The sequence below is a fragment of the Cryptomeria japonica genome, chromosome 8, assembly GCF_030272615.1.
Source record: "Cryptomeria japonica chromosome 8, Sugi_1.0, whole genome shotgun sequence".
Lineage (NCBI taxonomy): Eukaryota > Viridiplantae > Streptophyta > Pinopsida > Cupressales > Cupressaceae > Cryptomeria > Cryptomeria japonica.
Window position 1 is genome coordinate 441,702,441 of NC_081412.1, and position 13,656 is coordinate 441,716,096.

Sequence of the window (13,656 nt, forward strand, 5' to 3'; positions counted from 1 at the left end):
ATTGAAGAATTTGGATAAGTTTACTTTGGAGATTCCTATCCGTGTTGAAAAAATAATTTTTTCTCTTATTATAGTTGATAAGTTGTCCTGAGGCCAAGGCGTAATCCTCCAACAAGTATTTTCATTCTTTAGCTTCAATAACAGATGACTGGCAAAATAGGAAAGTGTCATCAACAAATTGTTGTATAACCACCTGGGGAAGGGTAGAAGCCGCTTTCACCCCTGAGATTCTTCTATTCCTGATTAAGTGGGAGAAGTTATTGCTTAGAACTTCTACCACCATAATAAACAAATAAGGTGAAAGAGGGTCCCCCTGCCTTAGGCCCTTCCCAACCTTGAAGAATCCCCAAGGGGTGTCATTGACAATCACCAAGTAGTGAACACTTTCCATAGCCACCTTGATAACATTGAGGAATCTTCCCCAGAATCCCATCTTGGATAGGACAACATACAAGAAATTCCAGTTAACTTTATCATAAGCCTTAGAGATGTCAAGTTTAAAAGCCATACTTGGGTTGCGACTCTTCTCCATGCAATGGATGACTTCATGAGTAGTTATGACCGCATCAAGGATCTTCCTACCTAGAACAAAACCCCTCTAAGAGGGGCTAATACATCTATCAAGAAGGGGTTTCATTCTGTTGACAACAACTTTAGAATAGATCTTGTAAAACAAATTGCACAAGTTGATAGGATGATAAGCAGTTATAAACTTAGGATCTGGAACTTTGGGAACCAACACAATGAAAGTATTATTCAATTTCTTCAGAAGGTTCCCCATGCAAATGAAGTCCCTGGTGGCTTTGATTAAGTCATACTTCACAATTTCCCAAAACACCTGAAAGAAGGCCAGAGGGAAGCCATCGGGCCCTGGGGCCTTAAAGGAAGCCATAGAAAAAACCGCCTCTTTAACTTCCTATTCAGACACTTGACACATCAGCAACTCATTGTCAGCATCATTCAGGACTTGAGGAATAAGATTGAGAAGCTTATCACTTACCTTAGTAGGTTCTCTCGCCCTGTCATTAGTGTAAGCATTAGTAAAGAAAAGAGAAGCCCATTGCCCAATCTCGTTAGTCCCCACCAATTCTTCATTTTTTTCATTGAATATGGAATGAATAGTGTTTCTCTTTTTATTCTTTGAAGCAAGCCTGTGAAAGAAGGAGGTGTTCCTATCCCCCTCAATTAACCACTAGATCCTAGATCTTTTCTTCCAATAGATCTCTTCGAGGCTCATGATTTCTTTCCATTTTTGTCTCCAATGTTCCTCCTCTTTATGGGTATCCATCGAGGTGACCCCCTCAGCAATGATTCTCTAGCGGCGGTCCAGTTTGGTTTCAACCTCCTTCTTTCTATTAAAGATGTCACCAAAGGAAGATTTATTCCAAGCTCTAACCTCCCTTTTGATTATCTCCAGCTTTTTAGAGATTCTAAACATAGCAAAACCTTGAACAGGGGAGTTCCACCAATTTTGTATGCACTACTTGAAATACAGGTGAGAGTGCCACATAATCTTATACCTAAAGGGTATGGGGTCCGAGATCAGCCTATCAACCAAAGAAAGGAGGACCAGGGAATGGTCAGAAATAGTGCAAGGGAGGTGTAAGAGAGAGGAATCATTGCCAAGGTCCCACTTAGCTGAGACCAAAAATCTATCCAGCCTGACCTGAATAAGATTAGATCCTTTTTTGTTGTTAGACCAGGTGAAAGGATTCCCTTGAAGGTCTAGATCTAACAGGTCATTTTTCCTAATGAAGTCAGAAAATTCAAGCATGTTATCACTGTAATCAGTTAGACCACCTAGCTTCTCTGAGGGATAAAGAGGGGTGTTAAAGTCACCAACTAAAATGAACATTGCCTCCTTATTATTAGCCATGACGATAGAGATTTCCTCCCAAACCAGAGCCCGACCATTTCTAGTATTAGGAGCATACATGTTGAAAAAGTACCAGGAAAAGTTCAGAGTGAACCTTATAGCAAGAAAACAATGAGAAAGGCCAACATTGTTCCCATCCAACTTACTCTTATTCCAGAGAGTCGCAACTCCACTTGAAGCTCCTTCCACCTCACTATAATAGAAGGCAGCACTAGGCCATATACTATCCACAAGAGAAGCAAAGTTTTGATAGGTCATTTTCACTTCCTAGATTAGAATAATATCAAGCTTATTGGTTACTATGCATTTCTTAAGAGCATACTACTTCTAAGGGTTGTTTAAGCCCCTTAAATTCCATGAAAGGAACTTCATTTCTTGCCTTTTTGAGATGTCTCCAGAGTTAATTTCCGCCCACTGGCAATTTCTCTGGCCATTACCTTAGTTCTAAGGCTCCTCTCCGAGGATCTACCTGGTTTAGAGCCATTGCCAATATCTGCCTTCTTATTTCCTCTAGTCTTTCTTTTTGGTTCTTGCCATTCCTCTTTTACTTTATCCATAGGCAAAGATGGGGCAGATCGACTACCTTGAGAGAAAAAGGTTACCGTGATCTCCCCAGTAGATTCCATACAAGTAGTTGTAGAAGAGGAACTCGGATCTAGGTCCTTCACTTTGGGGGGCATGGGGCCAACCCCTATACACCTTATACTCCTCCTGTTTTCCCCCATAGTATTGGGATTCAACATTTTAAGCACCTTTGGGGTAGCCTCATTGTACCCCTTCTTCTCTCTGAAGCACTCCTCAACTTTCAATCCTTCTTGTTCTACCTTCCTCTGGGAGATCTCTCCCTCTTCTAGGTTCAGATCCAAGCAGTTCCCCAAGGAGGGGGGTGTCGCTTTGGGGTTAGGGGTCTTCATCATACTAAGAATACCCTCCAAGAAGGGGTAGCCCTCCTCAATAGGAACTTGAGAATCATCCCTTTCCTTCGAGTCCTTGACCGGATCCTCAATTTTGTCAATAACCGGGGGACTGGGGGGGGGGCATTCTGAGTCGAGTCCTCATTGACAATTCCTGGGGAGGACAATTTCTCCTTCTATTTTTCCTCTAGAGGCGAAGGGGTCAGACAGTTATCTATCACATGGCCATGTTTTCCACATGTTTGGCAATAAAGGGAGGCATTCCCGTAGACAATAGCTTGTGTCCATTTACCCCATTTAGATTTGAGAGCGATGAAGTTAGGGAGGGGGTTGTTAACAACCACATTCACACATAGGCGAGCATAAATGAGTCTGGACTTCTGCATAGTCACATTGTCAGCAGCAATGAACGGACCAAAAGAGTTGCCAATCCATCTGAAAATGGTGTCATCCTAGAATTCCAAAGGGAGGCCAAGGAGTCTGATCCAAACCGACGCAAGTCTAAGGAGATCAGCACTAGGTTCAAACCCCAACTTCTACTTAGAGAGGGCCAAGTAGTGTTTGCCATAAGACCATGAACCAAAGATAATGTAAATAAAGTCTTCTTCAACAATGAAATTGAATAAAAAGAGCCCACCCGACATAGCAGAGATAGAGACACTACCTTTTAGTTTCCATCTCGAACCAGCCCATCTTCTGACCATGTCTATCATGGGTCTGAAGGCCAAGAATCTCCCCACCAAGCAGAGGTGTAGGGAGGAGACGATATTATCCATAATACTATCAGGGAGACAAATTTCAGGACCATCCTCACCAATAGTGACCTTTGGCAGCTGATTTGATGACCTCAACTTAGTATTTCCAATAAGAGTGCCTTTCCATGTGCTCACTTGAGCCTCCCCAGACAAAGGCCCCACACCATCAGTATTGGGATCCTTGCTATGAGAATCCAAGTTAGAAGTCACATGTGGAATCTTCACATGGGAGGGAACCTTGCGCAAAGCCACAATACAGGACTCCACGACAGAATCTCCAACCAAGGGAGCCCACCCAACACTCTAAGAGCGCAGCATAAGTGCCAGATCCGAACACAACTACAGTTGAGTAGGGGGATCAGGTTCCGGGGAGGACGGGCCCTCCCCTACGGAAACGACAACCATTGCAAAAATTCGAAGTAGCAGAGAGCGAGAAAGTTGCAGAGCCCCAGCTAATATTTGTTATTGGTTTGGAGTAATTTAAAATGTTATTGTAATGGTGAAAAATGTATATTTATGTTTTTATTTTTTGATCTTTTATATCATTGATTTTTTTAGATTTATTCATGATTTTTAGATCTATTGTTCTTCATCCCAAATTTGTTTTTGCGTACAACTTGATCAAGTCCCTCATATAATTATAGATCTAAACCCTTTCTTTATAAAATTCAAAATATAAATGTATGTTTGACTAGCCACTTCACAAACTAGTGTGAGCAAACATAGTACACATTAAGTTGATTCATATACTAGGTTGTTTTATTAAGGACATTCATCCATTCATTTGAGATCACCGAAGAAGATCATCTAAAATTTACCAAAGCAACATGTTAGGGTTTCAATGATAAAGCAATTGTGAGATCATTTTAGCCATATTTATTATAGCATTATTTCAAAGCACATCATCCCAAATCCATTGCATGTTTGCATTTTATCCTTAAATCATTCACTCAAACTCATAAGGTAATCTATTAAGAGCCTACTAAGAAGAACATGATCATTACAAACCATTCCCTAAATGCAATTGTGAATATTGCTTGTCCTTACAACAAGTAGACATTAGAAATTAAGGTGAGTGCAAACCTAGGAATATACATGTCTTCTAAATTAGATATGTAAACATTAATTTTGGTTCACTTGCATGTTCAAGTTTGGACACACATATTTGAACCTAAAGGTAGAATAACTAGTTCACACAATCAAATATCTTTATATGAGTCAATCTTAAAATACAAAGCACTAGTGAGTTAGTTTCTAACATCTAGCACATTGCTTTCCCACTATTAGTTATGAACGGGTACCCATTTCTATTAGAATTTTTTTTTGTCTAACACTTCCTTTGTATGTGGACCCAAATTCTTGTAGGTACCTACTTCTATGGTGGGGAAGGATCATTATCTTCCTTCACTCTTCTATCTTAATGATAGAAGAAACTTATTTTCAAGGATCATTGTTCAAAAAAGGAAGAAAGGTAATTCAAATTTGGGGGTTAGAGATATGTTTGGATAGTGTGATTTTTATTACAATCCCATGTTTAATATTACTAAGCTTGAAAGCCACCCATTGATTAAAGTTGAAGGCTCCAACAAGCATAGCTAAAGGCTATGTTTGGGGGGAGTTTTGGGGTAACAGATCTAAAATAAAAGCTGACTATTATTATCATTTTGAGGCATGTTTCATATTATTTTTTTAGCCCATGGTATTGTAAAACTACCTTTTTCATGTACATTATTAATATTTTCACATGCTTGAGGAATTTGTGGAGTGAGTTTTATGTAGATTTCACTAGTATATAAGGTCTATCAAATGCTATCAAAATAAAGAGAGAAAGTGTGTTACATGTGTACTCTTTCACTAAAGATCAATTCATATGTGTGCCCCTTTTTTATGTTGGAGTTTTATTCTTGCAAAGGTTTTTTCCAGTCACATCTAGTGTCATGTCTTTATTTATTTTGATTTATTTGTTTCCATATAATCTTTGAGTGAGAAATTTTATATTGCATTAATAAAAATGAGATTTACATACTCGTCAAAGGGTTAACATTTGTAATATTTGTAGTATTTCATCTTGTTTTAACAAGAGGCTAGATTGGGCTTGGGAATTGTGTAGATTTATTTCTTTAAGAATTTTTGTTTTGATTCTCTATTTTTTGGGTGGTTGATTAATCTTTTATGGGGTTGCAACCATTTTTTGTGTCATCTTGACCTTCTTGTCTCATGTTGTGTCTGTGCTTATGTATTGTTGGTTAATTGACTTTGGCCTTCTTTGTTGTGTATTCATGGTTTGGATCTCTCTATCTCTCAAGAGCACTTTTTAGTTATTAGTCATTTTTTTAAAAGTACATTATTTAAGTGCACACTATAAAAAAATTTAGACTATTTGAAAAATCCTACATTTACTAATATTAACAAGAATAATACAATTACTATAATTAATAAAAGCAAATTTAGTTGTACTAAATATTTAATATTATTTCATAAATTATATATAATATTAATTTAACTTAATACATAATTATTTAAAATGAATTAATTTTTTTGTGTTTTTAACTTATAATTTTTTTTCACAACTTTATTTTCTTTCTATAAGTTTATGTAATGTAATGAGAGTTTTATTTATATAATTCCAAAGTTTAAGTAAATACCACATAATTTTAAGTAAAATTCATTGGAGTCACCAATTAAAATTTTAGTCTAATTATTGTGAAATTTTAGTTCAAATTATGATTGATTTTGTTATTTAAGAATCTATTAGAGACATTTTATATAAATAATTTTTATTTTATTTTAAAAAAAATCTTTTGAGTGGGGTATTTTGTGTTTAATTTTGAGTATTGTAGTATATTATATTTGAAAGTGGATGGGGAAATTAATTTGATTTATTTAATAGAAACATTAGAAATAATTTAGAGTTAACACCTTTAAATTAATTTAGTTTATATTTATGTGTGACCTTTTTATCTTTATATGGCATCTCTTGATAATAGGATCTAGGCACTTTAATCTTTTTTTAATCAATACTAAAAATAATTTAGTCAACAAATGTAATGAAATCAACAGAGGTAACATTTTATACAAATAAATTATGGGTATTCTTCTAACAATAAGACCTTTGAGTTAGATGTAATGAGTGATGGATATCTCTTTTGTCAAATTTATCAAAGACTTGCACTTGGCCTTGAATCTTGAATTATGCCATACCTAAAGTGGATGTGATAATTAATCTGTCTTACCAAGGCTTGCACCTAACCTCGATTGTTGGGGTATGACATACCCAAAAATGGATGTGGTAATTAATACGATTTATTAGGACTTACACTTGGCCTTGACCACTGAAGTATACCATAGCCAAAAGTGGATGCACTAATTAACCTAGCTTATGAGGACTTACACTTGGCCCTAACATTAAAGGACAACATTTTCAAAGTAGATGTGGTAATTAACATTAGAACTTAACTTTGTCTCAATTGTTGGGGTATGTCACTCCCAAAAGTGGATGTAGTAATTAACCCAACTTACCAAGACTTACATTGGCCTCAACTATGAGAGTATGCAATACCTAAAAGTGATTGTAGTAATCAACCTGACTTAGGAGGGCTTGCACTTGATCTCAACAATTAAGATAAGACATTCACAAAAATAAATGAGATGATTAACCTATTTACTAAAATTTACACTTGACATCAACCATTAAAATACACCATACCTTAAAAAAAATATGATAACCAATTCAATTTATTTTTAAAAATAACAATCATAATCTTAAATTAATAAACCCAATAAATTCACTATAAATAATCTCTAGCATAAAACCCATTAACTTAACTAATGAAACTTACCCCTTTTAACTACACAATAGTAATAGTTTAAAGGCAACACTTCAAAATTAATTTAGTTTATATTTATATTTATGTTTGTTCTTTTGATCTTTATCTCATACTACATGAGACTTAAACTCTCTATCTTATGGGCTATTTGGTTAAATAGGGTTTGGGTCCTTTAATCGAATTTTTTCTCAATACCAAAAATAATTTAGTCAACAAATATAATGAAATCAATGTAGATGACATTTTACACAAATAAGTTATGGGTATTCTTCTACTAATCAAACCTTTGACTTGGATGCAATGAGTGATGGGCATTTCTTTCATCAAATTCATCCAAGAGTTACACTTGGCCTTGAATCTTGAATTATTCATACCTAAAGTGGATGTGATAATTAATTTGACTTACCAAGACTTGCACTTGCACTTGACCTCGACTATTGGGGTATGACATACCCAACAATAAATGTGAAAATCAACAAAATTTATCGAGACTTACAATTGGCTTTGACCACTAAAGTATACCATAGCCAAAAGTGGATGCACTAATTTACCCAACTTATGAGGACTTACGCTTGACCTTGACATTGAAGCACGACATTTTCAAAAGTAGATGTGGTAATTAACATTAGGACTTAACTTAGCCTCAATTGTTGGGGTATGTCACTCTCAAAAGTGGATGTAGTACTAATTAACCCAACTTGCCAAGACTTATGCTCACCTCAACTATTATAGTATTTTGTGCCTAAAAGTGATTGTAGTAATCAACCTGACTTACTAAGACTTACACTTGATCTCAACTATCAAGATATGACATTCAGAAAAATAAATGTGATAATTAATCCATTTGCTAAAATTTACACTCAACATCAACCATTAAAATACGCCATATCAAAAAATATAAAAAAAAAAAGAACTCCATTTATTATTAAAAAAAATAATAATATTTTGAAATTAATAAACCCAAGAAATTCATTATAACATAAACCTCTATCATAAAACCCATTAACTTGCCTAATGAAACTTACCCACTTTTAACTAGAGAATAAAATTCTTACCAAATATTTACAAAAATGCTTGGATAATCATCCATATTAAAATAGAATAGAATATAAAGCATAAATCTAAAATGTATTCGTGGAAATTTAGAGTAGGGGACATTGAAGTTGTTGGCACAAATGAACCCTGGTCCTCTCTTACATGATGGAACATGAGATTTGCTCAAAAATAATAATTCTAGCGTGCACAACTTTGGCAAAGGAAATGTCCAAACCAAAAGCATAATGGAATTTTGGCCCACATATCTCAACCTTGTATTCAAACATCATTACTCTTATGTGCATGTGCACTACACCAAATTTGACTATTATTTTCATTATAGTAATATTTGGCTATCATTAAGTACATTTGTTGTGTGTGGAAAAAGTAATTCGTTAGTGAGTTGTTTGTTAATTTAATAGTCAAAATTTGCTCGTCGAGTTACATTATTTCATCTGGAGAGTTACATTATTTCAACTCCAGATGAAGATGATACAATGATGAGAAGATGTTTACTTATGATAACATAGAAAAAAATTTGATGATGAATAGTTTTGATATGAGTATCTTTTAATGATGAAGAAGATTAAGTCGGATCAAGTTATTTCATAAATGTTTTCATTCACTATGATGATGGTAAGCACTTTGGAGTGAGCAGAAATATTAAAATAATTAGGTCAACCAATTCGAATTTAAATGCTTGTGATGGTTGTGGAATGTCTTTTGTGTGGGATAGTTTTAAACCATGGTTTGGTTAAGGTGGAGATGTGGTTTGTCTGCCATAAGGAGGAAACGACATGTTAATTTATATGCAGCCAATAAAAAAAAAATGGGCAAATGATAAAGTCAAAGCATATGGATGGTAGATTTATACAAACCCACTCACTCTCTTTCCCATCACTCAATACCTTTTTTTTTCCTTATTCATTTATGTGGTTTTTCAATTGGAAGAAATGGTTTTTTACAGTAAAGTGGAAAATTAATGAAAGTGTTTAGTTTTCTATATTTTTTTATTAGAGTAATATAGTATTCAAGGATGCTTGTCAGTGCAATTGTGTGAAAGTATCAATGTTTCAAATTATAGTTTATTATTTGTTTTTATATTAAAAGTAGCGTAAATCAAGGTGTCGATCTTTTATAGTTCATTATTTATTTTTTTATTATATAAGCAATGTTAATCAAGGCACTGATTTTTTAACATTGTCCAGGGACTATCAACAACACTTTAACAACAACGTAGCAACACACAACAAAACAAACTAAAAATGAGAGTTTAGTAGAGTAGATAGCAGCAGGGGATACCTCGTAAGTTCTGAGAAACTTAAACCAACAACAAAAGAAACAAAACACACAGGTCTAGACCTAAGAGGCTGGCTTACAGAACCCAGCCATCTGAAAGACATTGTCCCATAGTTCATTATTTGTTATTAGAATGGAAGAAAAATATTTTATGTTCAGTATTTGAAATGTTGATGTTAAATTTTTTGAGATAATTAAGTTAATAAGTCTTTTTTATTATGGATATGGATTGTGAAAAAATTATGTTTCTTATAAATTATTATGGGTGTTGTTGTTATTTGCTTGTGAACTAAATTGATTTTAAGAAATTTATAGGATCTCAATTTTGTGAACAACCTACTATGGTGGTAGAAACTTATTTTGAAAACAAAGGGAACAATGTATGTGTGTTGGGTATTGCAATGGTGAAATTCATTGCTTATATAAGTTAACCTAATATCAGTAACAAAATTATAATGATAAATTAGCTCAATGGGTATATATTGATGTGTGGGAGAAAAAGTGACACTAAGCAAACATGCCCTAATCTCACTTTCAACCACACACTTGTGGAATACGAAAGAGCCTAGAGGTATCACACAATTGGCTACTTCTTCTTGTGGAAGAGAGAGCCATGGGCTACCTATTAGGATTTCTATTCCTTTGTTGTAATTGAAAGATGAAATGATGCAAGTTCAATCCCTAACCCCAAAGTGTAAGTATGAACTAATAACAAGATTACAGAATTGAACTTAAATGATGGAAAGTTGTAAACACAAGGACAAGACAAGAATGCAAATGCGTACCCGGAGTTAAAATCTGACTAAAAATGTTCGGGACGGGGGCGCGGGTGCCACTGTCCTGATTCTGCTCCTGAAACTGCTGTTTTTGCAACCTGAAAAGCTGTCAGAAAGTTGTTGAAAGTTGCTGTCTGACAGAAGGATCAGGGCGCCTAGCGCCCCTGTCCCAGGGACCAGGGCGCCCAGCGCCCCTGTCCTGGCAGGACCAGGGCGCCCCACGCCCCTGTCCTAGCTTTCTGGGCTGGAATTTGGTGTGAAGTTCTGTCTTGGTCTGCTTCTTTCGGATCTGCAACTTGCGGCGTCGTCCGAGTCCCGAAACCTGCACTTATATCTGAAAAGGGTATGGGCGGCTATATAGGGTTTTGCCTTAGTCAAACCCCCGCTTCGGTGATTTCCACCTCCACGAATAGCCAAGTTGTATTGTAAAATGTATTGTGTGTGCAGACCTAGTGTGTGTGCAAGGTCCTTAAATGCAAGAAAGCAAACTAGAGCAACCTAGAAAGTAAACCCTAATTGCTTGTAAATGATAATGTAAATACTCTAAATCAAGATGCAAAGTGATCTAAAGCATGAATAAAGGATATATTGAAGCTTATGCAAAGACATGAAAACAACATGAAATCATACCCAACCCTCAAGGGAGGAGTACAAGCCAATCTTCAGTCGGTAATCTCCTATTGTTCTTCAATGTCTTCCAAGCCCTAAATGGATGAATGAAATTGATAAATGCTTGATAGAAGGATGTTGAATGTTGTTGAAGTCTTCAAAGATCTTCTCTTTCGCTGCATAGAAGGTCCTCCAAAGCCAAAATTCGGATCCTTTCAAATGAAGAAAGAGAGCTCTTATATATGAAACCCTAGGTCTTAATTTCGACTTTTGGCCGACCTAGAGATTGAATATCCCGCCAATTTCTTGGGGTTAAGCTTTATTTTATGATTGGATCGTGCTCCCAAAATTTTGAGAAAAATGTTCGGGACCATGTGCACCGGGCGCCACGGTCCCGACAACTTTTCACCAAATTTTCAGGGCCGTCGGATATGATGATTTTAGAGAGAATCCCGAAGTTACAGGTGATTTCGAGATGTTTTGACCCCCGAAACCAAGCCCCCAAGTTCGAAATAGGACTTAATTAGGGTTTTTGATTAAGTGATGTATTGGAGAAATAAAATGCGAAGGGCGCGCTTTAGTGAAAGGGCCCAACTTTGTGATGTGGGAGATGATAAAATAGAACCCTAGACCTAATTAATTTAATTAATTAAGTGCTAAAGGGGAAATGCAATGCAAAATGCAAAATGCGCCAAGGCGGGTGCTAAACTAGGTGTGAAATTGTACCACCCTAGCAAGTGCGTACAATTTACGACGCTACAATTGATAACTAAAATAAATATTGAATTTAATTTAAAATTAAATGAATTAAATTCAATATTTAGCTCTCAATAATTGATGTGTTAGATGTTAGGAACCAAATTGTCAATGTTTTGGATTTTTAGGGTTGAGTTTAATCCCACACACATTTTAGATCATGCCCATTAACTATATGATAATAAAAAAAATTATATGATAACATTTTGGAACATAGATAAATGGATAAAGAGCTATCATGTTAGCCACTAATAAATAGTGTGATACCATGCATGAAGACGATCATGAATCTATGATCTGGCATGTCATCTTGTGATTTCACATTAGAATCTGAGAAGAAGAAGTAGTATTATGTGTTGTAGACCCAATGATATGCTTATCTTAAATACCATTACCATTTTTGAAATAATATTTCAATTTAAATTTAGAAGGATAAGAGGAGGTTTTTTACAACAATTTTTTTCATTAACACTGGGTGAATTCACAAAGCTGGTTCCCACTTTTGCCAATGAAAGAATTTGGCGAAAGTGGGAATTTCGGATTTGAGAATGTTCGAGCGAAACACAAATGTTCGCTCGGACTACCCCTGGGAGTCTGAGTGAACCAAACTGTTCAGTTGGGTTCGATCGAACAGCAGGCGGGTTTTGGGTTCGAGCGAACCCATTAAAATATCAATATTTAATGGGTTCGCTCGAACCCCCCCATTCGCTTGAACCCTTTGCAGTTAGGGCTTTTTTTAAAATTTTATAAATATCGAAAATGACAGTTAAAAGGTCATTATTAAATTTGACTTTTTCTGTCTGGTGGGGGTTGGATCGAACCAGTCGTCAGCATCATGTCATCGAGCCTTGTCTGCAGCAGTTAGCATCTTTCCTATTTCAGTTTTCGACCTTTGTTATATCAGGTGCACAAAATAACCCTTTGTTTGGTTTAATAATGTCTTTTTTTATTAAATTTGTAAATAATTTATTTGTTAATTTATTTTTTTAATTAAATAATTATATATAGTTATTGGTTTTCAACATTTTAGAAAAATGTTTGATAATTTATTGTTTTTCAGTATTTTAGAAAAATGTTTGATAATTTAATGTTTTGATTGAAATGTGTAAATTTGTTTTTAAAATTACATAATTGTATAGATGTATATTTTTTTCAACATTTTAAAAAATTGTTATGAAAAACATAGAAAACTACCCTGTAGTAAATCAGAACTTAGAAAAACATTAGCAAAAAAAGAAAAACGTTAAAAAAATTAATTTAAATAAACATTAGAAAATTTAGATACCAAATTTAAACAAATTAGACAAAATAAATTTCCTCTACAATGTGACCCATTTTCACATCCTATTACACGCACAACATGACCCCTTAAGACCACATATGACACTATACGTTCCCTTAGGAGGTCATAGAGGATCACATATAATATAATAGTGTACATGTATGACATTCCCTTTAGGATCACATCTAGTGTCCTAAGGGGTCATACGTGATTCTAAGGGGTCACACGTGTTATAACACATGCGGGACCCCTTAGAATCGCATATGACCCCTTATAAAATTGTAGGGTGAATGGCATACCCCTTAGTCCATCAAATAGTGTCTTAACACATGCGTGACCCATTAGAATCGCATATGACCCTTTATAAAATCAATCCTAGTGTGAACGACATATCCCAAAACCCATCACATAGCATCTTAAGGGGTCGTATGTGGTCCTAATGGGTCACGCATGCATTAACACATGCGTGACCCCTTAGTAGGTCACATAGGACCCCTTATAACATCCTACTATACATATGACATTCC